This window comes from Schistocerca serialis, chromosome 6 (genome assembly GCF_023864345.2).
Source record: "Schistocerca serialis cubense isolate TAMUIC-IGC-003099 chromosome 6, iqSchSeri2.2, whole genome shotgun sequence".
Lineage (NCBI taxonomy): Eukaryota > Metazoa > Arthropoda > Insecta > Orthoptera > Acrididae > Schistocerca > Schistocerca serialis.
Genome location: NC_064643.1, coordinates 287,616,979 through 287,643,800, shown reverse-complemented (window position 1 = coordinate 287,643,800; position 26,822 = coordinate 287,616,979). Strand labels below are relative to the sequence as shown.

Sequence of the window (26,822 nt, the reverse complement as noted above, 5' to 3'; positions counted from 1 at the left end):
TGCTGGAATGGGAACAGGGAAGGGGCTAGAGTGTAGGACAAAGACTAACGAAAGTTGAGGTCAGGAGGAAGGTTACAGGAAGGTAGAATATATTGCAGAGAGAGTTCCCGTCTGCACAGTTCAGAAAAGCTGTTGTTGATGGGAAGGATCCAGATGGCACAGGCTTGAAGCAGTCATTTAAATGAAGAATGTTATGTTGGGTGTCATGCTCAGCAATGTGGTGGTCCAGCTGTTTCCTGGCCACAGTTAGACAGTGGCCACTCATACAGACAGATTTTTAGTTGCCACGCCCACGTAGAATGCTGCACAGTGGTTGCTGCTTAGCTTGTAGATCGCATGACTGGTTTCACAGGTAGCCCTCCCCCTCACGGGGGTAGTTCGCGCCTGCGTCCGGAGACGGACGGTTCCACGACCTATCATCGTGGTCCTTTTGGTTTTTTCACTTCTCGTTTCTTCCTTCCTTTTGTTGGTTCCTTTCTTTGCTCTTCTCCACCTCACTGTCTTCCTTACTCTTTCCCTTGCCTTCTCCTTGCCTTCTCATTGCCTTTTTCTCCTTGCCTTCTCATTGCCTTTTTCTCCTTGCCTTCTCATTGCCTTCTTCTCCTTGCCTTCTTATTGCCTTCTTCCCCTTGCTTTCTCATTGCCTTCTTCTCCTTGCCTTCTCTGGTCTCCGCCTCGGCGTTTGAGACAGTCTGTCCTCTTTCTCCCTCTCTCTCTTCTTTTTCCTCTTCTTCCTTCCTCCCTGTGCGTGCCTGAAGGCCGACCCACGCGTTCGCACGCGTAGCCGGTGACGGGGTAACGCGTAAGTCCCCGCCCTGGGTAGACATGTAAGGCACGCGCGTACCCCCTGGTAAAGGCCAGGCCCGGGGAGGGGTGATTGCCTGAGCTGATACCTTCTGACCATGCCGATTGGTCCCTCCGTCTGTTTCTCGGGAGGTGTGACCTGAGGTGTAAACATTCACCTAAGGCGGGAGTGCCCTCTGAGAGGGTCCCCACAAGGAAGGAGCGCGCCATCGGAGACGCTGGCAATCATGGGGGATTCCTCCGCAATGGATTCTACTCCATCTCTTTCGACTTCGACCCAAAAACGGAAACGTGACCAGCCAACAGTGACAAAAGTACTACCGCCTGCCCCACAGTTCCTCGTAGTTTCTCGAACTGAGGACGGAAAGGATTTTTCCTCTGTCAACCCTTTCGTTATTCAGAAGGGCGTAGATGCCATAGCCGGATCTGTCAAATCCTGTACCCGGTTGCGTAACGGCACCTTATTACTAGAAACTGAGAATGCCTTTCAGGCACAAAAACTGCTTCGGGCCACCCTCCTGTACACGTTCCCTGTCCGGGTGGAGGCCCACCGAACTTTGAATTCGTCTCGTGGTGTGGTCTATACTGGCTCCCTCGACGGATTGACTGACGAGGAGCTTCAATCATTCCTCGCTGAGCAGGGCGTGACGGCTGTCCATAGGGTCATGAAAAAGGTCAACAATGACCTTGTACCGACCCGGACAATTTTCTTGACCTTCGATAGTGTTAAGCTGCCATCGCGCATCAAGGCGGGCTACGAGGTTATTTCTGTTCGCCCCTATATCCCGACACCTACGCGCTGCTACCAGTGTCAGCGTTTCAATCACACTCGACAGTCTTGTTCCAATGCGGCTAAATGTGTCACCTGTGGCAGGGATGCCCATGAGGGTGACTGTCCACCTCCGTCTCCTCGTTGTGTGAACTGTCAGGGTGACCATGCAGCATCCTCCCGCGACTGTCCTGTCTATAAGGAAGAACGCTGTATCCAGGAAATTCGGGTCAAAGAGAAAGTGTCCACCTCGGCTGCTCGCAAGCTATTGGCTAGTAGGAAGCCCACGCTGCTCCCAGCGGGGAAATACAGTACTGTCCTCGCCTCTCCTCGGACTACCCGGGAGGTAGCAACCCAGACATGCGATCTGACCTTCAGCACCACGGTCGTCCGTTCGGCCAGTGCTAAGATCGCGCGGTCGACGTCTCCTCTTCCTCCCATCACCCCACAGACACGAGCACCTTCTTCAGCTTCTGCTAAGACGAAGACACCGAAGTCAGATGCACGGGCCTTCAAGAAGGAACCATCCCGTGCAGACTTCCTCCGTACCTCGACCTCACAGCCTTCGACCGGTACTTCCACTACACGTCCTTCCAAAAAGGCGCATAGGAAGCACAGTTCTCCTTCCCCGCCACGGCGCATTTCTTCTCTTGCGCCACCCAGCGGCTGCCGCCCCAGGCCGTCATCCGTTTCGCCTGGCCGCACCGCTGGTCGCCGTACATCTGGCCGTTCACTGGCGGAGGAAGCTCCCCCTCCCGGCCATCCTCCCGAGATGGCCGATGACCCTATAGACCCAATGGACGATGACTGTCCGCCTACTGATAGCGGCGGCAGTGCTCGCTCGAAGCCAGGCCCTAAGCGGCCTTCGAGGTGACCACTTCTCTCATCTTTCTTTTCTTACGATGGCACTTATTCACTGGAATATTCGCAGCATTCGCTCCAACCGAGAGGACTTGAAGTTGCTGCTCCGCTTGCACCGTCCGCTTGTCGTAGCCCTCCAGGAAACGAAGCTACGCCCATGTGATCAAATTGCCTTGGCACACTACACCTCTGTGCGTTTTGACCTACCCCCTGTGGTAGGTATCCCAGCTCATGGAGGGGTTATGTTGCTGGTCCGGGATGATATTTACTACGATCCCATCACGTTGCACACCGGCCTGCAGGCAGTTGCCATCCGCATTACTCTCCCCACTTTTACGTTTTCCTTTTGTACCGTTTACACTCCATCGTCATCTGCCGTTACCAGGGCAGACGTGATGCAACTTATTGCTCAGCTACCTGCACCATTTTTGTTAACTGGAGACTTCAATGCCCACCATCCCCTTTGGGGCTCTCCAGCATCCTGCCCGAGGGGCTCCTTGTTAGCAGACCTTTTCAACCAGCTCGATCTTGTCTGCCTCAATACTGGCGCCCCTACTTTTCTTTCGGACACATCTCACACCTATTCCCATTTAGACCTCTCTATATGTACTCCCCAACTTGCACGCCGGTTTGAGTGGTATGCACTTTCTGATACATATTCGAGCGACCACTTCCCGTGTGTTATCCATCTCCTGCAGCATACCCCCTCTCCGTGCTTCTCTAATTGGACCATCTCCAAGGCAGACTGGGGGCTCTTCTCTTCCAGGGCAACCTTTCAGGATCAAACCTTTACAAGCTGCGATCGTCAGGTCGCACACCTCACGGAAGTCATTCTCGCTGCTGCTGAATATTCCATCCCTCACCCTCCTTCTTCTCCACGTCGCGTACCGGTCCCCTGGTGGACCGCAGCATGTAGAGACGCTTTACGTGCCCGTCGACGTGCTTTACGCACTTTTAAACGCCACCCTACAGTGGCGAATTGTATCAATTATAAACGATTACGTGCTCAGTGTCGTCGTATTATCAAAGAAAGCAAGAAAGCCAGCTGGGCTGCTTTCACAAGCACCTTCAACAGTTTTACTCCTTCTTCTGTTGTCTGGGGTAGCCTGCGCCGGCTATCTGGCACTAAGGTCCACTCACCAGTTTCTGGCTTGAAGGTCGCGAATGACGTCCTTGTGGCCCCTGAGGCTGTCTCCAATGCCTTCGGCCGCTTTTTCGCAGAGGTTTCGAGCTCCGCTCATTACCACCCTGCCTTCCTCCCCCGCAAACAGGCAGGGGAGGCTAGGCCACTTAACTTCCGCTCCTCGAATTGTGAAAGTTATAATGCCCCATTCACCATGCGGGAACTCGAAAACGCACTTGGCCGATCACGGTCCTCTGCTCCAGGGCCAGATTCTATTCATATTCAGATGCTGAAGAACCTTTCTCCTGCGGGTAAAGGTTTTCTTCTTCGTACATACAATCGCATCTGGATTGAGGGACATGTTCCCGCATGCTGGCGCGAGTCTATTGTTGTCCCGATTCCTAAGCCGGGGAAGGACAAGCACTTGCCTTCCAGTTATCGACCTATCTCGCTTACCAGCTGTGTCTGTAAAGTGATGGAGCGAATGGTTAACTCTCGATTGGTTTGGCTGCTCGAGTCTCGACGCCTACTTACCAATGTACAATGTGGATTTCGTAGGCGCCGCTCTGCTGTTGACCATCTGGTTACCTTGTCGACCTTCATTATGAATAACTTCTTGCGGAAGCGCCCGACCGCGGCTGTGTTCTTTGATTTGGAGAAGGCTTACGACACCTGTTGGAAGGCGGGCATCCTCCGCACCATGCATACATGGGGCCTTCGCGGTCGCCTCCCTCTTTTTATTCGTTCCTTTTTAATGGACCGACAGTTCAGGGTACGTGTGGGTTCTGTCCTGTCCGACACCTTTCGCCAGGAGAATGGGGTGCCACAGGGCTCAGTTTTGAGCGTCGCTCTCTTCGCCATCGCGATCAATCCAATAATGGATTGCCTCCCAGCTGATGTATCAGGCTCCTTTTTCGTGGACGATTTTACCATCTATTGCAGCGCGCAGTGTACACGTGTCCTGGAGCGCTGTCTTCAGCGTTCTCTTGACCGTCTTTACTCCTGGAGTGTCGCCAATGGCTTCCGTTTTTCTGCCGAGAAGACGGTCTGTATTAACTTCTGGCGATACAAAGAGTTTCTCCCACCGTCCTTAAGACTCGGTCCCGTTGCTCTCCCAATCGTGGAGACAACCAAATTTTTAGGCCTTACATTTGACAGGAAACTTAGCTGGTCTCCACATGTGTCATATTTGGCCGCCCGTTGTACCCGTTCTTTAAATGTCCTCCGTGTTCTCAGTGGTCTGTCGTGGGGAGCGGATCGAACCGTCCTACTTCGTCTATATCGGTCGATCGTCCGCTCCAAGCTGGATTATGGGAGCTTCGTATACTCCTCTGCACGGCCATCCATCTTACGCCGCCTCAACTCCATACAACATCGGGGTTTACGACTTGCGATCGGAGCATTTTATACCAGTCCCGTAGAGAGTCTTCATGCTGACGCTGGCGAATTGCCACTCACCTACCGGCGCGATATACTGCTTTGTCGGTATGCCTGTCGGCTACTGTCAATGCCCAACCATCCGTCTTATCGTTCCTTTTTTGACGACTCTCTTGACCGTCAATACGGGTTGTATGTCTCTGCCCTGCTACCCCCTGGCGTTCGCTTTCGTCGCCTCCTTCAACACCTTACTTTTTCCCTCCCTGCAACCTTTCGAGTGGGCGAGAGCCGCACGCCACCTTGGCTCCAGGCTCAGGTCCGCGTTCACCTTGACCTCAGCTCGCTCCCAAAAGAGGTCACTCCCAGTTCGGTCTACCACTCCCGTTTTTTGGAACTTCGTTCGAAGTTTATCGACATGACTTTCATTTATACAGATGGCTCTAAGACCAATGACGGGGTCGGGTGTTCCTTTATTGTCGAGGCACAAAGTTTCAAATACCGGCTCCATGGCCATTGTTCGGTCTTCACAGCTGAGCTCTTTGCCCTCTACCAGGCTGTTCTTTACATCTGCCGCCACCGACATTCTGCTTATGTCATCTGCTCAGATTCCCTGAGCGCCATCCAGAGCCTCAGTGATCCGTACCCGGTTCACCCCTTCGTACACCGGATCCAACGCTCTCTTCAGCAGCTGGTGGACGTCGGTTCTCCAGTTAGCTTTATGTGGGTTCCTGGCCATGTCGGTATCCCTGGGAACGAAGCTGCAGATGCCGCGGCCAGGGCTGCGGTCCTCCAGCCTCGGACAGCTTCTTGTTGTGTCCCTTCGTCCGATTTTAGCAGGGTGATTTGTCGGCGCATCTTATCTCTGTGGCATGCCGATTGGGCTGCACTTACCGACAACAAGCTTCGGGCCTTAAAACCTCTTCCCGTGGCTTGGACGTCCTCCTCACGCCCTTCTCGGCGGGAGGAGGTCGTTTTAGCCCGGTTAAGAATTGGACACTGCCGGTTCAGCCATCGCCATCTGCTGACGGCTGCGCCGGCGCCGTTCTGCCCATGTGGGCACTTGCTGACGGTTAGACACATTTTAATGTCCTGTCCAGATCTTAACACACTGCGCCTCGATCTTAACCTGCCAAATACTTTCGATGCCATTTTAGCGGATGACCCACGAGCAGCTGCTCGTGTTCTTCGTTTTATCAACTTGACAAACCTCTCTAAGGACATTTGATGATGCTGTTTTTTAATCCTATGCCTGTCAGTCTGTCTTTTATCGTGTTTTCCCTTTTAGTTGTTGTGGTCAACTTGTGCCTCGCGGTGCATTCTTAGAGTAGTCAGGGCGCTAATGGCCATTGAAGATGTGCGCCACAAAAAAAAAAAAAAAAAAAAAAAAAAAAAAAACAGGTAGCCCTGCCTTTGATAGTATAGGTGAAGCTTCTGACCAGACTGGAGTGGGTGGTGGTGAGAGGATGTATGGGACAGGTGTGTTACAGGGATAGGAGCTATAAGGCAGGGGGTTGGGAGCAGAAGGGAGAAAACCTTATTTCACAAAGCACCTAGCATCCAGCGCACGTTAGTCTATCAATTATTCACATGACTTTGAAACGCATCCCTGTCGGTTTTTGAACATTTTTGAACATGTTCTAAGTTCATTTCTGAATGACCCGTAAGTTAATTTGTGAATGCGTGCATAGTGTACATGATGTCTCTGTCAGGGGAATCCTTGTCACATGTAGAAACAAACTTTCCTGCAGACATATGGAGCTATACGACCAGAGCGGAGTAAGGTCAAATGGACGAATGCCAACCGCTGTCTGATTGTGTGGTTGATTGGGTTTGCGAATGATGAGCGTTGTTATAATTACTAGCGAAATCCATAGGTTCAGACTACAGGAGTGGAGTGGAGATGAACGAATAACAGGTAAGAAAGATTACGTATTACGTCCTCGGTGTTTCCAAGAAAATGAAATTTTGACAGAAAATTTTTGGCCAGGTCGCTATACTAGCAAGGGCTAGTTGTACGATACTCGGTTAGCAGCTGCTTTAAGTTCTATTCTGGAAGAAGCGTGGAAAACGCGTTGTACGAACATCTAACTACGCCTAACCGGAGAATAATCACGGGATAAGTAAACTGGTGTTTCTGGTAGTTAGTGAAATTAAACTGTGAATAAGCTTTGACAGTGGCAGGAATAGTTACAGAATTAGTGGTAACAAGACTGTTTGTTAGAACGAGGAAGGAGAAGAAATGGGGACATCACACAAATTATTGAACAATATGACGATTCCAAGTTTGCATAAAAATTTCGTACTACTACTTTTCGATCTCATGCTTGAGAAACTGGAGCGTATGAGTGAAGCGTGAAACTATTTCCTAACGTAAAGATTTTTGCTTGTAGTAAGTAGGCCTAATAGGCATTTGATATTAGTTCAAATGTTCAAATGTGTGTGAAATCTTATGGGACTTAACTGCTAAGGTCATCAGTCCCTAAGCTTACACATTACTTAACCTAAACTATCCTAAGGACAAACACACACACACACACACACACCCCTCGCTCGGCTAATCCCATGCGGCTTGATACTGATACTTGCGGCTAATCCCATGCGGCTTGATATTGATACTTGTGAATTATATTTTGTCGTTACAAGAAAGACCGTTTGTGCCTAAACAGTCTCGTTTATTTGGTGTGTGCTACAATTGTTGCAGTATTAGAAAGGCCTTTTTTTTTATCTATCAAATAGTGACAAAATAGACGTAATCAGATCGGGAAACCACACCAGTCTTGGTTCCTATTTGCATTAACAGATTTTTCAGTATTAGACAACGACATTTCGATTTTTCTTGTAGCAAAACGTTTGACAAACTTTATGAGGTTATAGATTCTTTTACAGAAAGGAAAGCACGCCATGTAAAGCTGATTAGAGAGAAAAAAATTCTAGGAGCTAAGGATCGAAGAAATGTGTGTTGTATTGCTTGTCTTGTGTCTTTAGTGGGTTTATGTCTCCTATATTCAATTTATTGTCACACAAAGCAGCAAGTTGTTAACTGATAGGGAATAAAGTGTGCAAATTTTCTGAAGTTTTTTTTGTTTTTTAAAGAGGAACAGAATGTCCAACCTGCTGACTGTAAGCAGGACAGGCACCACAGGACATCGTAATTTCCACTGTCCGGAATATGGTTTGATGGCATCCATTACAAAATATACACGTTTCAATTCCACAGAGCGAAATACAGTGACGTGCAAATGGAAGAATACTGTGTGAAGAGGTGTGGCACTGCACTTTGGCACACTTAACGACCAAATAACATATCTTACATTTCCTCGAACACATGTGTTTTATGCATCAGACATCTTCAGGAAGATGTGCACTGGAAAATGAACATATTTTTGAAAATTCGATTTTTTTTAAATTATTGATGTCCTTTCTCAAATGCTCGAGGGAGTGGCGGGGTATTGCCCCAGTTCGGAAATATCGTAGATCTGGAGATCTGGGGCTGATACACAGAGCAGTCTGAGTTATAGTGGGGAAGTGGGTAGTCTCCACGTGAATACAAAACAGATTTCTGTGGCTAGGAGCTATCAAGTGAATTAAAATACATTCACATAATTACGGAAGGCTAAAATGTGTTATTAGTTGCAGATTTTATTTTATTTCCACCTTTTGACAGTCAAGCATTAATTGCCTTGCAGAACAATGATGTTATTTCTGTCGGTTTGCTAAAGAAACTTGCATTTTTTAATCTTTTCCACTGAGGCAGACAATATATTCTAAACGAAGTGTTTAATTCCACACACTGTTCGCTGCATTACAAGTGCACGTTTTTATCTTCTAGCACGTGTAGAATTATATCATAATAAAGAACCACACGTGAGATATCACAGCACTGGTACTGCAAGAAAATTTACATCCGGCACACCACATTGAAAAGCTTAATCTGGTCATACGAATGTGCACATTTTAGTATGTGTAACGAAATTCCGATGCTCTTGGATTATCCTCTGATGTCTTGTTTCTTTTACGACATAATGTACGATCTTTTAACGTTTCACACGTACGAGCACACAGCCTCCCTATGACATCATAGCTGCGCAAGTGCGGTGGCGCCTGTCATGTTGCGCTCTCTGGAAACTGCAGAAATGAACCTGTTTCTAACAGATCACGGAAAAATATTCCGAATGGTGGTTTGAAAAGCGTTACCATCAAAGTAAATTTCCTTTCACGCAAGTTGAACTATGTGCGAGAATGTACAATGAATTTCTGAAATCACAGAGCATTTGACTCTCATTTAAAAATCAACTCTTTGGTGACGAGCCATTAGATGAATTTTGAGCCCAGAAGATCAGACATTTATTAAAAATTTTACTGGCAGATTTGTGTGATATATCTTAAATTGTAATATGCGCATAAAAGATCAACATTATATGCGAAAGCTTAGCTTCTCTTGCAGCGTATTAATCTTCTAGCCCAATATTATATGTGCAAGCTTTGCTTTTCGTGTAGCAACACCATGTATATTAATTTAAACCATTAACTTTTTCAGTTTGTGTGTTTGCACTACTTAACAGTGATGTTACTATTGGCTGACTACGTCACGTATCCTAAGCTCTGAATACCTGCTGCCATCGGCTGGCGAGATCACGTGACATGAGCTATGACTGGCTTACAAAAGCGCATCACTATCTCGATTTCAATGCTTCGGAAAGTAAATTGCTATGTTTGGTGGAATTCGAATTTATACTTTCGTAATACAAAAATGTGCAGCGTACCTGTTGCTGCACATGACAGATCTTTCCAAAACGTGTTTTTTTCCCCTGTGTTTAGTTTTCTAAAGCCCCGGGAAATTCTACGCCCATGTATAAAACTATAACCATTCAAAGGACTGATAAGTTGTACAGTTCCAAGAGAAAATATCCTGTCAGTTAACAGGGAAAAATTATGTTTTCACCTGGGAGAAAGTGTATATTTAACCGGAAAATCCGGGAGAAATCTGGGAATTTTTTTTCCTTGTCCACGTATACACCCTGCCTTTCCATATCAAGAAGCCCCTTCCATCATATAGCCTAGCTACTTGTGGCTGTAACATCTGTAGTGATGAGTTGTCAATATCAAACTGCAGCAAAGGGCTCACTGAGGCCTTTACAGATCGTAATTACCCTCCCAACCTTGTACAAAATCAGGTCTCTCAAAGTCCCACCGTCCAATCGCAGAGGAGCATTCCCCTCATGACTCAGTACCACTGAGGCCTGGAGCAACTAAATAACATTCTCAGCCAAGGTTTCAACTACCTCTCGCCGTCCCCTAAAATGAGGAATGTCCTACCGACTATCCTTCCCACCCCTTCCACAATGGTATTCCACTGCCCACCGAACCCCTTGCCTCATGACTCATATCCCTGAATAGACCTATAAGCAAGACCTGTCCCATACATCCTCCCACCACCACCGACTCCAGTCTGGTCACTAGCATCAGCTATCCCATCAAAGGCAGGGCTACCTGTGAAACTAGTCATGTGATCTACAAGCTAAGCTGCAACCTCTGTGCTGCATTCTACATTGGCATGACAACTTTCAAGCTGTGTGTCCGCATGAATGGCCAAGAAATGCTTGGACCACCCCTTGCTGAGCATGCCGCCCAACACAACATTCTTCTTTCAATGACTGGTTCACAGCCTGCGCCATCTGGATGCATCTGACCAACACCAGCTATTCTGAACTGTGTAGGTGGAAACTCTTCCTGCAATCCCTGCAATATGCCCTATGTTCCCATAATCCTCCTGGCCTCAATTAGTCTTTGTCCCACCCTCTAGCCCCTTCCCTGTTCGCATTCCAGCAATATACAGTCCTCCATTCCACCAATGCTCCCATAGGCAGCACTTACCGTTCCCCAACCCACCCTGCTATCCTCCCCCTCCCCGCCCCAGCTTCCTCCTTACCCCCAGTACCCTGTAGAATCTCCTATCATGCGCAGCTGCTCAAAGTGTGGCCTCAGCACCCAAAGACTGCACACGTGTGTGTGTTTTTGTTTTGCCTGTCTGCAACTCAGCATCTCCGTTATACAGTGAGTAGCAACTGTCCTTTTCATATTATTGTTACATTCCATCCTGGATTTTCCATTGTTGGGCAATGTACAACTATTACTTTTGATTTTTTTTTTTTTTTTTTTTTTCCAGTGGTGTTCCAATATTTTTTCATTCTTTCACTCTGCTAGTTCCTCTCTCCTCCTGCAAGTGCTTTATTCTTCCTCCTGAAAACTGTTGAAGGTCTTAATTTTGGTTCTGAAAATCTTCCTCATGAAACATTCACTTTGTAATGAGTGTATCACCCTCTTTCATATTCGTAAAATATCTTAAAATCGGTTTTGGTTACACCTGAAAAGTAGTGTGTCCTTGCCATCACCACGGCTATCTTTCATGATTCACAACTAAGCCAACAGTATAAACACCTAGAACACTACGTTTTCATAGCCTGTACACTCTTAGTATTGTTAACCATGCTAGTGCCAGTTTGAAATTTGCTAGGCTCTCTTTCTTCACCCGAAACATGTAATGGACAAAGTGGGGTGGTGTTGTGAGACAAAGTTATGCATTTCACATTGTACCTTCATGTACCATTTGATAGAGGATGTCTTCCACCAAAGCACAGTGACTTAGAAAACAGTTACTGAATTTGTTGTTTCGTAAATATGATTAATGTTTGCTACACCAGAATGAACCAACAGACTCTACATGGCTTCCTACTTAAGTATTACATTAAGAAACTTGTAAACAAAGCTGAAGCTAGCACTGGTCTTTAGGCATCAATTACTTTAATCATGTAGCTTTGAGTGAATCAAAATCAAGCAAAGATTGAAACAATGCGACCCATCAAAATGTTGTGACTCTTTTCGTAAATTAATATACAACACCATTATTGTTTTCATTAGTCCAAATCCAACTGGAAGTTATTAACTTTAAGATATGATTCTAGCAGAGTGAAATAGGTGCTTGAAAAGAAATGTAACACTCATAGTTCCCTGTCTGTGTATTAACTGTAAACCATCACACAGTTTGAATTAACATAAGTCTGGTTCTCGTATACAGTACTAAAGAATAAAATATATGTAATTTGCCTTGTCAGATTCAGTGCAGATAAGAACATGGTGCTAAGTTCTTTGCCATATTCTTCATATCTCTAAGTTGGGTAGATGGAAGTATAATAATTTCTACCTTCAAGCAGCAACTTGTGGTAATATGGTATAGTATTTGCAACACCCAATAATGCCTGGAAAAATCTTTCATCCACGGCATCGAAGTAGTAGAGATGACTTTCATTTATCATATTATAGTTTCACAAGGTCTTAACTGCATATCTTTCTATATGGGTATCATTAAATATTCATAAATCAGTCAAATCATATTTTTATAACACAGTCAAGCAATGTGAAGTAACACTTCTTGTGGATATTTTCAGTTTCATTGATTCAGTAGTTCTTACTGTTGATGTATTGAAGTATCTGTTTAGTTCCCCTGCTTTTCTCCAATATTTTCGTGCTATGTACCCATGCATATCAGCCAGAATAAAACAGCAACAAAACAGTTATTTACAGATAATGGGCTTACTCTTTCAGCTGCATGTACTCCACTCAGGACCTTACACTTTCTTATCAGAGTTGTTGATTGTTAACTTTAGAACCAAGTTAGACCTGGAAATTATCTTTAAATTGTCAAGTTATTTCCCTGAAACTGACAAGTGCTTAACTGAACTATAAATACTGCATTCTTCACCAGCTTTCTATCTTTGCATATGACAGTTTTTCACCACTGGTTGGCCACTATGCCATTCTATTATGGTGAAACTATTGACGTTAGGATTATGTGCTGAAGAGGCAGAGAACCAGCTCAGATTTTTATTACATTTCCGGCATACTTAAACAGAGGTTCCTGTTATGCGTGTAATTCACAAAGAACATCCTGTTCTGAATAATGTTGTGCAGTATTTCTACATCTATGTTTACATTCATACTGAGTGTGGCAGAGGGTAATTCAGGTATTGATATCATAGCCCTCCTTCTGTGTTCTGCTCATAACTGTCAGTAAGCCTTTATATGAGACCCATGGGCATTTTGTGTGATGTGTATGGATGGAAGTGTTATGAAACGCCCCCCTCCCCTACTCTCTCTCTCTCTCTCTCTCTCTCTCTCTCTCTCTCTCTCTCTTTCTCTCTTTGTGTGTGTGTGGTTTTGTGAAACATGAATGTATTAATACAGTATATAACAGATGTTTCAAAAATTCTGATTTTTTTTTATTTTCTTCTTATAGATCTGATGATGGCTATGAAGCTAAATTCTGTTTTCGGTTTAAATAAATAAAAATGTGACTAAGATTGGGAATTCCATGGTTTATTTAGATATCAAGATGGCCAGGTCCTCCAAAGATCATTCCGTACTTGAAAACCAATCAGATGAAGGTTTTGTAAAATCCATCTTACATGGGCAAATTATTTTTCTTTCTGATACTTCCAATCTGTCTATTTTGTCCATCTTACGTGGACAAATTATTTTTCTTTATGAGCCTTCCAATCAATCTATTTTGGCATCTGTCTTTTCCTACAAGTAATTTTGTGTGGTTGTTTCCCTTTAGATACTCTGGATGCATACTTGTAGATACTTTACAGGTACTCCCTGTTGTGTAGCCAAACAATAATGGCTCTTTCTGTTTACTTATGTGTAATATATTACATGCAATCACTTTAGTGGTGTACACTTTAGGAGAAGACTGTGTCAGAGAGAGATGGAGAATGCTTTGCAGCGTCACCAGTGTGCTGTCTTTCTCTGTCCTATGCCTCAGGCTCCAACCATTGCCTACCCTGGTAACTGGAAACAATGGGATAAGCACTACACCGAACCACTGTTTCTGCATCTGATACTTCACAGTAGAATGTATAAGCTCAGAAAACTATCTATGTTGCTTCTTAACATAATACTTTCATTGTTTGCTTTATGCCATCTACAGGGTGTTACAAAAAGGTACGGCCAAACTTTCAGGAAACATTCCTCACATACAAATAATGAAAAGATGTTATGTGGACATGTGTCCGGAAACGCTTAATTTCCATGTTAGAGCTCATTTTAGTTTCGTCAGTATGTACTGTACTTCCTCGATTCACCGCCAGTTGGCCCAATTGAAGGAAGGTAATGTTGACTTCGGTGCTTGTGTTGACATGCGACTCATTGCTCTACAGTACTAGCATCAAGCACATCAGTACATAGCATCAGCAGGTTAGTGTTCATCACGAACGTGGTTTTGCAGTCAGTGCAATGTTTACAAATGCGGAGCTGGCAGATGCCCATTTGATGTATGGATTAGCACGGGGCAATAGCCGTGGCGCGGTACGTTTGTATCGAGACAGATTTCCAGAACAAACGTGAACCGACAGGAAGACATTCGAAGCAATTGATCGGCGTCTTAGGGAGCACAGAACATTCCAGCCTATGACTCGCGACTGGGGTAGACCTAGAACGACGAGGACACCTGCAATGGACGAGGCAATTCTTTGTGCAGTTGACGATAACCCTAATGTCAGCATCAGAGAAGTTGCTGCTGTACAGGGTAACGTTGACCACATCACTGTATGGAGAGTGCTAAGGGAGAACCAGTTGTTTCCGTACCATGCACAACGTGTGCAGGGACTGTCACCAGCTGATTGACCTCCACGGGTACACTTCTGCGAATGGTTCATCCAACAATGTGTCAATCCTCATTTCAGTGCAAATGTTCTCTTTACGGATGAGGCTTCATTCCAACGTGATCAAATTGTAAATTTTCACAATCAACATGTGTGGGCTGACAAGAATCCGCACGCAATTGTGCAATCATGTCATCAACACAGATTTTCTGTGAACGTTTGGGCAGGCATTGTTGGTGATGTCTTGATTGGGCCCCATGTTTTTCCACTTATGCTCAATGGAGCATGTTATCATGATTTCATACGGGATACCTTACCTGTGCTGCTAGAACATGTGCCTTTACAAGTACGACACAACATGTGGTTCATGCACAATGGAGCTCCTGCACATTTCAGTCAAAGTGTTCGTACGCTTCTCAACAACAGATTCGGTGACCAATGGATTGGTAGAGGCAAACCAATTCCATGGCCTCCACGCTCTCCTGACCTAACCCTCTTGACTTTCATTTATGGGGGCATTTGAAAGCTCTTGTCTACGCTATAAGTGTACAGGGCTGTAAACTTTCAGGAACCATTCCTCACACACAAAGAAAGAAAATATGTTATGTGGACATGTGCCTGGAAACGCTTACTTTCCATGTTAGAGCTCATTTTACTACTTCTCTTCAAATCACATTAGTCATGGAATGGAAACACACAGCAACAGAAAGTATCAGCATGACTTCAAACACTTTGTTACAGGAAATGTACAAAGGATTTCTAGTAACAATGTTGTATATACAATTGTGCATTTTAAAAAGGGCTATGACTCAGTTGATTATGAATCTTTTCCAAATTTTAAAGGAACAAGGGCTGTAAAACTCTTAACACTGATTAAGGAAATATTTCCAGAACGAGATTTTCACTCTGTAGCGGAGTGTGCGCTGATATGTTAACCGACACTAGCTCTAAAGTTAAATTTATGGGAGAAATTTCTGAACCATTTGATATAAAGATGGGTGTTAGACAGGGAGATGGACTCTCCACATTACTGTTTAACTGTGCTTTGGAAAAGGCGACTACAAAATGGTGAGAGCAAAAGTTGAGTCAAAATATAGATCAATCAATCAAGGCAGTTAGAAGTAATATTAGAGTTGATTGCTTCACATTTGGAGATGATCTGGCAATTTTAACTAAGGATATTACCACTGCTCAAAAACACATTGATATTCTTAAAGAAATTGTGGAAAAAGTAGGACTACAAATGTCATTTGAAAAAATGGAATATATGATGTGCAACATACAAGCACCAAAGTTTTTGAACATGAAATATGGAAAAATAGAAAGGGTTTCTCAGTTTAAATACTTGGGGAACTCGTACAAGAAAATGGTTTGGAAAAAGCTGCAAACTAAGTTCACTGTCAAAAAATGGCAACTGCATTCAGTTTAACACAAAATATTTGTAATAAAAAATCACTTTCTATATTCGGTAAACTTAGGCGTCACAGCATTGTAATCGTACCTGAGTGTCTTATTGAGCAAAAACTTTAATTTTAAGTAGGTAGAGGAATATTGAAGAAATTCAAAAGAAAGAAAGATTATTAGGAAAATATTAGGCCCCAAAATTACTGATGGAGAAACTTATAGGCTTAGAAGGAATAATGAAATAGATATATCTAAAAACAAAGATGATGAGACTTACCTAACAAAAGCGCTGGCAGGTCGATAGACACACAAACATACACACAAAATTCAAGCTTTCGCAACAAACGGTTGCTTCGTCAGGAAAGAGGGAAGGAGAGGAAAAGACGAAAGGATGTGGGTTTTAAGGGAGAGGGTAAGGAGTCATTCCAATTCCGGGAGCGGAAAGACTTACCTTAGGGGGAAAAAAGGACAGGTATACACTCACGCACACACACACACACACACACATCCATCTGCACATACACAGACACAAGCAGACATTTGTAAAGGCAAAGAGTTTGGGCAGAGATGTCAGTCGAGGCGGAAGTACAGAGGCAAAGATGTTGTTGAAAGACAGGTGAGGTATGAGCGGCGGCAAATTGAAATTAGAAATTAGTGGAGATTGAGGCCTGGCGGATAGCGAGAAGAGAGGATATGCTGAAGGGCAAGTTCCCATCTCCGGAGTTCTGACAGGTTGGTGTTAGTGGGAAGTATCCAGATAACCCGGACGGTGTAACACTGTGCCAAGATGTGCTGGCCGTGCACCAAGGCATGTTTAGCCACAGGGTGATCCTCATTACCAACAAACACTGTCTGCCTGTGTCCATCCATGCGAATGGACAGTTTGTTGCTGGTCATTCCCACATGGAGGGCTTCACAGTGTAGGCAGGTCAGTTGGTAAATCACGTGGGTGCTTTCACACGTGGCTCTGCCTTTGATCGTGTACACCTTCTGGGTTACAGGACTGGAGTAGGTGGTGGTGGTGGGAGGGTGCATGGGACAGGTTTTACACCGGGGGCAGTTACAAGGGTAGGAGCCAGAGGGTAGGGAAGGTGGTTTGGGGATTTCGTAGGGATGACCTAAGAGGTTACGAAGGTTAGGTGGACGGCGGAAAGACACTCTTGGTGGAGTGGGGAGGATTTCATGAAGGATGGATCTCATTTCAGGGCAGGATTTGAGGAAGTCGTATCCCTGCTGGAGAGCCACATTCAGAGTCTGATCCAGTCCCGGAAAGTATCCTGTCACAAGTGGGGCACTTTTGGGGTTCTTCTGTGGGAGGTTCTGGGTTTGAGGAGATGAGGAAGTGGCTCTGGTTATTTGCTTCTATACCAGGTTGGGAGGGTAGTTGCGGGATGCGAAAGCTTCTTTTCAGGTTGTTGGTGTAATGGTTCAAGGATTCCGGACTGGAGCAGATTCGTTTGCCACGAAGACCTAGGCTGTAGGGAAGGGACCGTTTGATGTGGAATGGGTGGCAGCTGTCATAATGGAGGTACTGTTGCTTGTTGGTGTGTTTGATGTGAACGGACGTGTGAAGCTGGCCATTGGGCAGGTGGAGGTCAACGTCAAGGAAAGTGGCATGGGATTTGGAGTAGGAACAGGTGAATCTGATGGAACCAAAGGAGTTGAGGTTGGAGAGGAAATTCTGGAGTTCTTCTTCACTGTGAGTCCAGATCATGAAAATGTCATCAATACATCTGTACCAAACTTTGGGTTGGCAGGCCTGGGTAACCAAGAAGGCTTCCTCTAAGCGACCAATGAATAGGTTGGCGTACGAGGGGGCCATCCTGGTACCCATGGCTGTTCCCTTTAATTGTTGGTATGTCTGTCCTTCGAAAGTGAAGAAGTTGTACACGATCAAAGGCAGAGCCACGTGTGAAAGCACCCACGTGATTTACCAACTGACCTGCCTACACTGTGAAGCCTTCTATGTGGGAATGACCAGCAACAAACTGTCCATTCGCATGAATGGACACAGGCAGACAGTGTTTGTTGGTAATGAGGATCACCCTGTGGCTAAACATGCCTTGGTGCACGGCCAGCACATCTTGGCACAGTGTTACACCGTCCGGGTTATCTGGATACTTCCCACTAACACCAATCTGTCAGAACTCCGGAGATGGGAACTTGCCCTTCAGCATATCCTCTCTTCTCGCTATCCGCCAGGCCTCAATCTCCACTAATTTCTAACTTCAATTTGCCGCCGCTCATACCTCACCTGTCTTTCAACATCATCTTTGCCTCATTACTTCCGCCTCGACTGACATCTCTGCCCAAACTCTTTGCCTTTACAAATGTCTGCTTGTGTCTGTGTATGTGCAGATGGATATGTGTGTGTGTGCGCGCGAGTGTATACCTGTCCTTTTTTCCCCCTAAGGTAAGTCTTTCCGCTCCCGGGACTGGAATGACTCCTTACCCTCTCCCTTAAAACACACATCCTTTCGTCTTTCCCTCTCCTTCCCTCTTTCCTGACGAAGCAACCGTTTGTTGCGAAAGCTTGAATTTTGTGTGTATGTTTGTGTTTGTTTGTTTGTGTGTCTATCGACCTGCCAGCACTTTTGTTTGGTAAGTCTCATCATCTTTGTTTTTAGATATATTTTTCCCACGTGGAATGTTTCCCTCTATTATATTCATATCATTAATGAAATAGATAAGTACACAGACATACATGGTGACATGAGAAAACGAAGACATAAATTTTATGGGCACATTAAAAGAATGGCACCCACTAGTTTGACAAAACAAATACTAGAATTCCACGGAAACAAAAGTAAGGCCAAAACTGAGCCAATAAAATGTATCCTGTGATTAAGGAGGATCTTAAAGTAGGTGGTGTAACTGAGGCAGACGTTACAGATAGAAAAACATTCAGACAAAAGATATTTGATTGGAAAGTTTGTCAGTGGGAAATTAGAAAATGGACTGGTACACTGTGGTCTGATGAAAGAAAGAGACTTCATTCTGAAAGGATGAAACAAATTTGGACAGAAAGGAAAGCCAATCATCAAAAGCTACATTGATATAATGTACATCATGTGGTCCTGCTGGACACATACGTGAATAATAAAGAAACCAAAAGTGATAGAGATGTGAATTTATTTTCAATAAATACTTTATTCCCAATACCATGAGACATGATTAACACATACACTTTTCTGAGCTTTTTTCATTTTTTTAACTATGAAAATTTGAAACTTTTTGCAAATTTCCAAATTATGTTTCGAAAATATGAAGTCGCAGGACGTTAACTGTCTTGAGAAATGATAAAGTGGAAGGACTGCTAACTGTCAGGTATGACCTTAATGCATGAAATTCTTAAACTCTCAAAATATTTGTACATGAAGATGAAAGAATGTGAAATTTTTTGGTTATTTAGAAATTATTTTCTCCAAAAACCCCATCCTAAATGTTCTAAAATTTCATGTCACATTAGTTTGTCATTGTACTCAGGGAATGTACAGTCAGGGTGGGCTATACTTGTCTGTACAAAATGTGAGGAATTTTTTAGGTAGACCTAGCTCTAATCTCAAGGTAAAAAAAACAGGGACACTTAAATTGATCACTGATTTTAAGTAAATGTCATGCCAAACTGGCATTTCTGAATCAAAATAATTCCTTTACAACATTATAAGTGAGTGGGAAAAAATTCATAGTTTTGTTCTAAAACATTTTATTACAAAAATGAGATATAGAATATTTATACCCATTTTTCTTTTTATGATATTGTTCTCAGACTATTATTGTCTTCTGTCATGATTTTACTTCTTCATGACTTTCCATGAATTAAAGTTGCCTTCAATATAACAACACTGCACGGTTGAAAAGTGTTCTCTTCCCCACCCCGCTTCCCCCCCCCCCCTTTCCCTCCCCCATCTGCTTCTCATTGAACTTGTATAGCCGAGTTGAATTTGCACATGGATAAGGTTGATCCAACAAGAGCAGTACTTGGGAAATGGGAACTGCACACTGATCTTTGATGATGGCCTTTTGAAAGCATTAGCAGGACCATGAGGTGTCATAAAGTGGACAGTTTTATCGTGCAGCTCGTGAGAGACATTATGTGTCCTACCCACCACTGATTATCATACTCAATAGAAATGAAGCGACTCACTACAAAGTCTTCTAATGTATACTGTCGTCTCTGCTTTTCACACACAGTAACAGGCTGCATTTCATGGAGAACAGTTCTCGTAATGTATGTGCCACTTTGGTATGCAACCCAGTAGTGACTTGACTGAATTCCTACCACAGGCTTCATAGCAGACCACTCCTCTTTCTTAAATGGAATTCCCTTAATGTACTTTCATTTAGAATTAAGAGTTTCATGTTTGTTACTAATGTTGATGTGGTGTGTACAAATCCAGCAGCACCTCTTATAGCATCAACAGCTGCATACTGGAGAGTAAATCTTGTTGCAAGACATTTACAGAGACTTCTTACCCCTTCACATGCACTTTTTCCATGACATGTAGTTGAAAATATCCATTTTTGTCTTAATTCGTGTACTACAGTGTTGACAAAGCTCATAAAGCGGAAACGGTTTTTAAAATAAGATATTGCACCATCAGTCACATACACATGTTTAGTAAATGCATGGCCTCTAGATTTTATGTCATCTGTTGTGATACTGACAGCAAAGCATGCATGTCAATGGCAAAACCGTGTGATGTTCCAAGGAAGCGAGCAACACGTGTGAACATTGATGCCTGTTATGTGTACCAGTGGTAACTTTGAATTTCGTTCTGCAAAGCAACGGACCAGTTCTCATCAAAGTCAAAATGAAGAATTAATGTGTCAGAATTCTGTAATGGGGCTGATTTTACTTCTGCTATGGCCTGTCTCTGAATCCTCCAGCTATGATGCTGAGCAATTCCTTTCATGACCCAATACGTAACCTCTGTTACAAACTTCTCTGGCTCTACTGTCTTCTTCACCAACTCTCCTCCCTCCCCAATACATAGGTTACCTCATTGTCAGTATCCTGAAGGTGTAATGCTTCAACAGTCATCATTTCAGCACCAGGACACGTTGCACACTCCTGCAATCAACATTTATCTTGTGGCTCTTGATATATACACAAAATCATCAGGTCCATCTCTGTGTACTTCTTTCCTGTAGCACTGCTTATGGTGAAACAAACAAGTTTGAAATTTAGTGCAGTAAATACATGTCCATACTTCCTTCACTTGCTGGCATTTTACCCATTTTGGTCGCAAGGAGTAGAATTTTGTGAGACCAGTTTTGAAATTCAGGTTCTGTTTTTTTCATTAAGAGATATGCTTCTCTCATTGATCTCGTGATATATATTTTTTTTACCTTTTTAACATTTTTACTTACAGAGATATCATCCTGATAAGGACTTTGTCCGCTGCAATCTTTTGTCATCACTTAGGTAATATTCCAGAGCAACAGTAAGCGCATCACCTTGCAACAGATGCCCACAGTAACTATATGGACGTGCCCCAATACCTTTCCCATTCTTTATTTTACGTGCTTTTGTAATCAAATAATGTGAGGAAGTTGGTATTTATTTCTGTATCTGCTGCCTAGAGTAGCTACCTGGTATCAATGTCAATAACTGTACCTTCGCAGTATAAGTGGCTGCTGAGATAGCAGTATTTAGGTTTTGAAACTACACATCACATTTCGCGCACAAGTCACTATCTTTGTTCTGCACCAAGTGCATCCACAAAGTTTTGAAGATGTTGCTTGTGTAAAACTTGTTTCAATTTCTTCCACTTTTCTTATTATGTACTATTTTCTTCTTGTGCTTCATACATTTCATGGACATTTAAGGGGGGATATAGTAGGGGCTACAGCAGAAATGCTAATATTTAGTTCATCAACAGCTTCACACCCAGGAATATAAACATTTGCACTATCTTCTTCAGTTTCACATTCAGGTGATGGTGGTCGTTCAGGTGGGTTGTCACTTAATTTCTTCTTGTAATGAGTGTATTAATTCCTGCACAATGGATGTGATGCTAATACCATTACTTGAGGACCAGGATATTTCGGCAATACATCTGGCATATTTCCAACAACTGTGAAGCGTTTTTCACTTTTCTTAAACACCACCTTCTTGTGTCTCTTTTATGTAGTCCACACACCTCATTCTTTCACTTCTGTATTTCCTCATTGATATTGTACCTAACAAAAAGTTCAAACTAAACACAAAACTCGATGCAGAATGGATTATGTACAAGTTCTTACCCGCTTATTATAAACAGAAGAGTGCTGGAAACAGTGTTGACAAAATGCATATTTTATGCCAGAAATTCAGTGATATATGCAGAAAAATATCGCCCATTGTGTTTGCACTTATTACTAATATGTTAACCACACAATTTTTGTGTAATTCTCGAAAGTTTTCTGATTGGGGTTTTTGACAATTCGTAAAAAGTCCTAAAAATGCAATTTTGTACATTTCTATCAATAAATATTTGCATAATACAGATAGATGGAGCAGAGAAGATACTGTTTATAATTACATCAGTGGTGTCTGGTAATGTGACGGAAAAGATAATGGTAATATTACAGAAAAGATAGTTTTCTGTGACTTTCCAAAGTAGGAAAAAAATTTTAAGTTGGAAAAATTAACTTAAATTGTGCATTTTCGCCTTAAATTTGTAAGGTAGCCCATACGTGTGCAGATGTCAACTAAATTTCAGCACACTAAGAGGGAACTGTAACACACCGAAGGTGTTTTGTTCATTAGTTATATTTTTTTGTTCTCTTCTACTGTTTTAAGAGTTTTACAAAATATACATTTTTCAAACAGTCATATCATTTATGGAAATTAAGATAAAACTAAAATACTTCTTATGTTAACACTCATGATATAGAGATCTAATATATATTTTTCCAGAGAAATTCATGACCATAAGTTGAGATGAAATCACCCAACATAAAGCTTTACTGTACCAAGTGCAGCAAATGAATGTTACAAACCAAAAACCCACTTTTCCCACATTAAACAGAAAAAATTGTTTATAGTCCTACTATGCTTTGCAAGCTGCTTTATTGTGTGTGGCAGAGGGTTCTTCAGACACCACTGTCATTTCCTCACTTTACTGTTTCATCCACAGGCAGCATAGATAGACCTACTGTTGGTAATCCTCCATATCAGTTGTAATTTATCTGATTTTCTTATTGAGGTCATTCCACAAGATGTAGGTCAGAGAAGTAATATATAGACTAAATCTCTTGGAATATACTTTCAGGAAATTTTAACAATATATTTCTCTTTTATGCACAGCACCTCTCTTGTTGAGTCTGCTACTTGAGTTTGATAAATCTCCATAATCCTCTGGCTCTTGCTAAACAAACCCTAATAAAACATGCCACTCTTCTTTGAGTTTTTGTGATCTTTTCTATTAATCCTATGTGGCGAAAGTGCCAGTCTGCATAGCAATGCTCAAGAATAATTTGAATGAGTGTTTTGTAAATCACTTTCTTCGTGTATGAATTAAGTTTCCTTAGGATTCTTCCACTGAATCCTAACCTGGAAACAGCTTTTCCTGCTACTACTTTTATGCATTCATTTGACTTTTGAGACATCAGATTGTTGCTCCTGGGATATTGTATGGCTATTACTATTTCCAGTGATATATCAACAATAGTGTTGTTGAAGCTCAAAGTGAGATAATAACTGTTTACCCATTAACAAATGGTCTCTTTGATCATGATGCACAGTTAGTTAGGATAAATAACATAGTGCCTTACAGTATGGATACTCCTCAGTGGAAATCAGAATAATTAATGACTCCAGGACACATGTTTTTAAGAATAGTTTACGGGAGATGACATGGGACCTAGTTTATAATGAACCAAGTGCTAACATAAAATTTAATCTATTTCATGATAAATTCATATCATTATTTCAAAATAGCTTTCCGCATAAGCTAGTCAGGGAACACACAAAACAGCCAGGTGAAAAACCATGGATCATGAGAGGGATTAAAGTATCTTGTAAAAGAAAAAGATAAGGAGAAGGTTGTGTATCTTTTGGCAAGAACAAGAAGGGATGCTGCAGTAGTTGCACACTACAAAATATGCTCAAAATTACTAAGAAGGGGTTATTAAAAAATCAAGAAACATGCACATAATTTCAGAAATCAGTACTTCCAAAAGCAGACATAAGACAATATGAAATGTTGTAAAGCAAGAGACAGGACAACTGGCCACAGAACAGGATAACATCAATATTGAAGTGAATGGGAGGGCTGTGAATGATGAGTCACAGTTAGCAAATATATTTAATAATTATTTCCTAAATGTAGTAGAAAGCATAGGACAAACGGTTCAAGAGCAAAATCACATCAGTATGTTGAAAACATTACTTCCATAAAATTCAGTCATATGGAGGTTATCACCAACTTCTCCTTTAAAATTAAGAAAATTATACATTCTCTCAAAAATGGACGTTCATCTGGTTTTGATGGTGTTTACAATAGAGTTCTAAAAGTTTGTTCCCTTGTCATAAGCCCAGTCTTACCTGAAATATGTAATGCATCACTAACTCTAGGTATTTTCCCCTAGAGAGAGTGAAATATGCCATTGTTAAACCCTTCTTTAAGAAAGCTGATAAGAGAGATGTCAATATTTACCTGTTTCACTGCTGACATTATTCTCCATAATTTTTGAGAAGGTGAGGTATTCTAGAATAATATCTCAACTTAGCGGCAAATGTATCCATAGCAAACCACAGTTTGGGTTTCATAAGGGTTGCTCTACTGAGAATGCCATTTACATATTCACTAACCAGATTTTACAAGTGTTAAATAACAAAATAGCACCAATTAGTATGTTCTGTGACCTCTTGAAGGCATTTGACTGTGTGAATAACATTATTCTCCTAGATAAATTCCCATTTTATGGGACTGATGGTACAGCCAACCAATGGATATCTAACCAAAAGAATGTTGTACTTAAGAATTCAAGAAATAGAGTCCAGGTCCATCATTGTAACTGAGGAGAAATCACACGTGGGACTCCCCAAGGTTCAATCTTAGGTCCACTACTGTTCTTCATATATGTAAACAATCTTCCATCTTGTACTCAACAAGCAGAATTAGTTCTTTTTGCAGAGGATACTAGTGTTGTAATCAAACTAAGCACACATACAGTAACAGAAGAAATGGTAAACAAAGTTCTTAAAAGTATCATTTACTGGTTTTCTCCCAGTGACAATGCTCACAGTTTTAAAAAGACCCAACATATTCGGTTCTGCATATCTAGTGGTACTATACCAGTGATAAGTGTAATGCATGGTGAGGAAATAATAAATAGGAGGAAACTTCAAAATTCTTAGGGGTTCATATTGATGAGAATTTAAACAGGAAAAAAATACATTCTGAATCTCCTCAAACAACTTAGTTGAGCCACATTTGCGCTTAGAATTATTAAAAATCTTGGGGCAAGACAAATCACTAAGCTGACACATTTTGCTTATTTTCATTCAATAATGTCACATGGAATAGTGTTCTGGGGTAACTCATATTAGAAAGAAAGTCTTTATTGTGCAAAAAGTGCCGTGAGAATAATGTGTGGTGCTCACCCACGATCATCTTGTACGCAGCTGTTTAAGGAGTTGGGCATTCTGACTACTGCGTCATAGTATATGTATTCCCTCATGATGTTTGTTGTGAATAATGCACTACAGTTCAAGAGGAACAATGAGGTATGTAATTACAATACCAGAAGGAAAAATGACATTCATTACTCCATGTTAATGTTGTCTTTATCAAAAAAGGGGTGCAAAATGCTGCAACAAAAATTTTTGATCATTTACACAGTGATAAAAAATGTCTGGCAGAGAGCAAAAGTAAAATTTGATAACAAACTGAGAAAGTTTCTGCTTGACGACTCCTATTCCATAGAAGAATTTCTATTATTGTAATGTGTAAAAGATGGTGGTTGAAATTACTAACTCACAGCTGTATATCTTAAAAGAAAAGTAATGTTCAGAATAGAACCATATACACAAATTAATTTGTGGCATGAACGTATAATGACTCTGTCCACATCATTACGATCTGTCGTGCAAAATTATCCATGGAACACATTACTAACTCTCACATCATCTAATCCTGCATCTGCAGTGGTCACACTATTTACCCCTCACCCTGAGGTAAGTGGCCAACTTTACCTAGCTCATACCTGAATTCACCAATGTCAATTAAAAGTAAGCACAACTTGCAGTATTGGTATCTCTGTAAACATTTTTGTTAGTTACTGAGCAGGAAAACTACAGTCTTAAGAATGTCTTAATGGTTGAAACTTCCTGGCAGATTAAAACTGTGTGCCCGACCGAGACTCGAACTCGGGACCTTTGCCTTTCGCGGGCAAGTGCTCTACCAACTGAGCTACCGAAGCACGACTCACGTCCGGTACTCACAGCTTTACTTCTGCCAGTACCTCGTCTCCTACCTTCCAAACTTTACAGAAGCTCTCCTGCGAGGAGAGCTTCTGTAAAGTTTGGAAGGTAGGAGACGAGGTACTGGCAGAAGTAAAGCTGTGAGTACCGGACGTGAGTCGTGCTTCGGTAGCTCAGTTGGTAGAGCACTTGCCCGCGAAAGGCAAAGGTCCCGAGTTCGTGTCTCGGTCGGGCACACAGTTTTAATCTGCCAGGAAGTTTCATATCAGCGCACACTCCGCTGCAGAGTGAAAATCTCATTCTGGTCTTAATGGTTGTTGATGTTTTTGGATTTGCCACTTAGCCCCAACACATATATATTATAAAATACATGTGAGAACCACGGGCCACGTGAACACTTGATCCAGGTTG

General features: G+C 42.6%; 1 protein-coding gene across 1 annotated transcript in view; it reads left to right on the top strand.

Moving 5' to 3' along the window:
* The window catches only part of LOC126483702 (anoctamin-8), a 192,921-nt gene that overhangs the window by 104,548 nt on the left and 61,551 nt on the right, over positions 1-26,822 (top strand). The gene's annotated exons all lie outside the window — the stretch shown is intronic.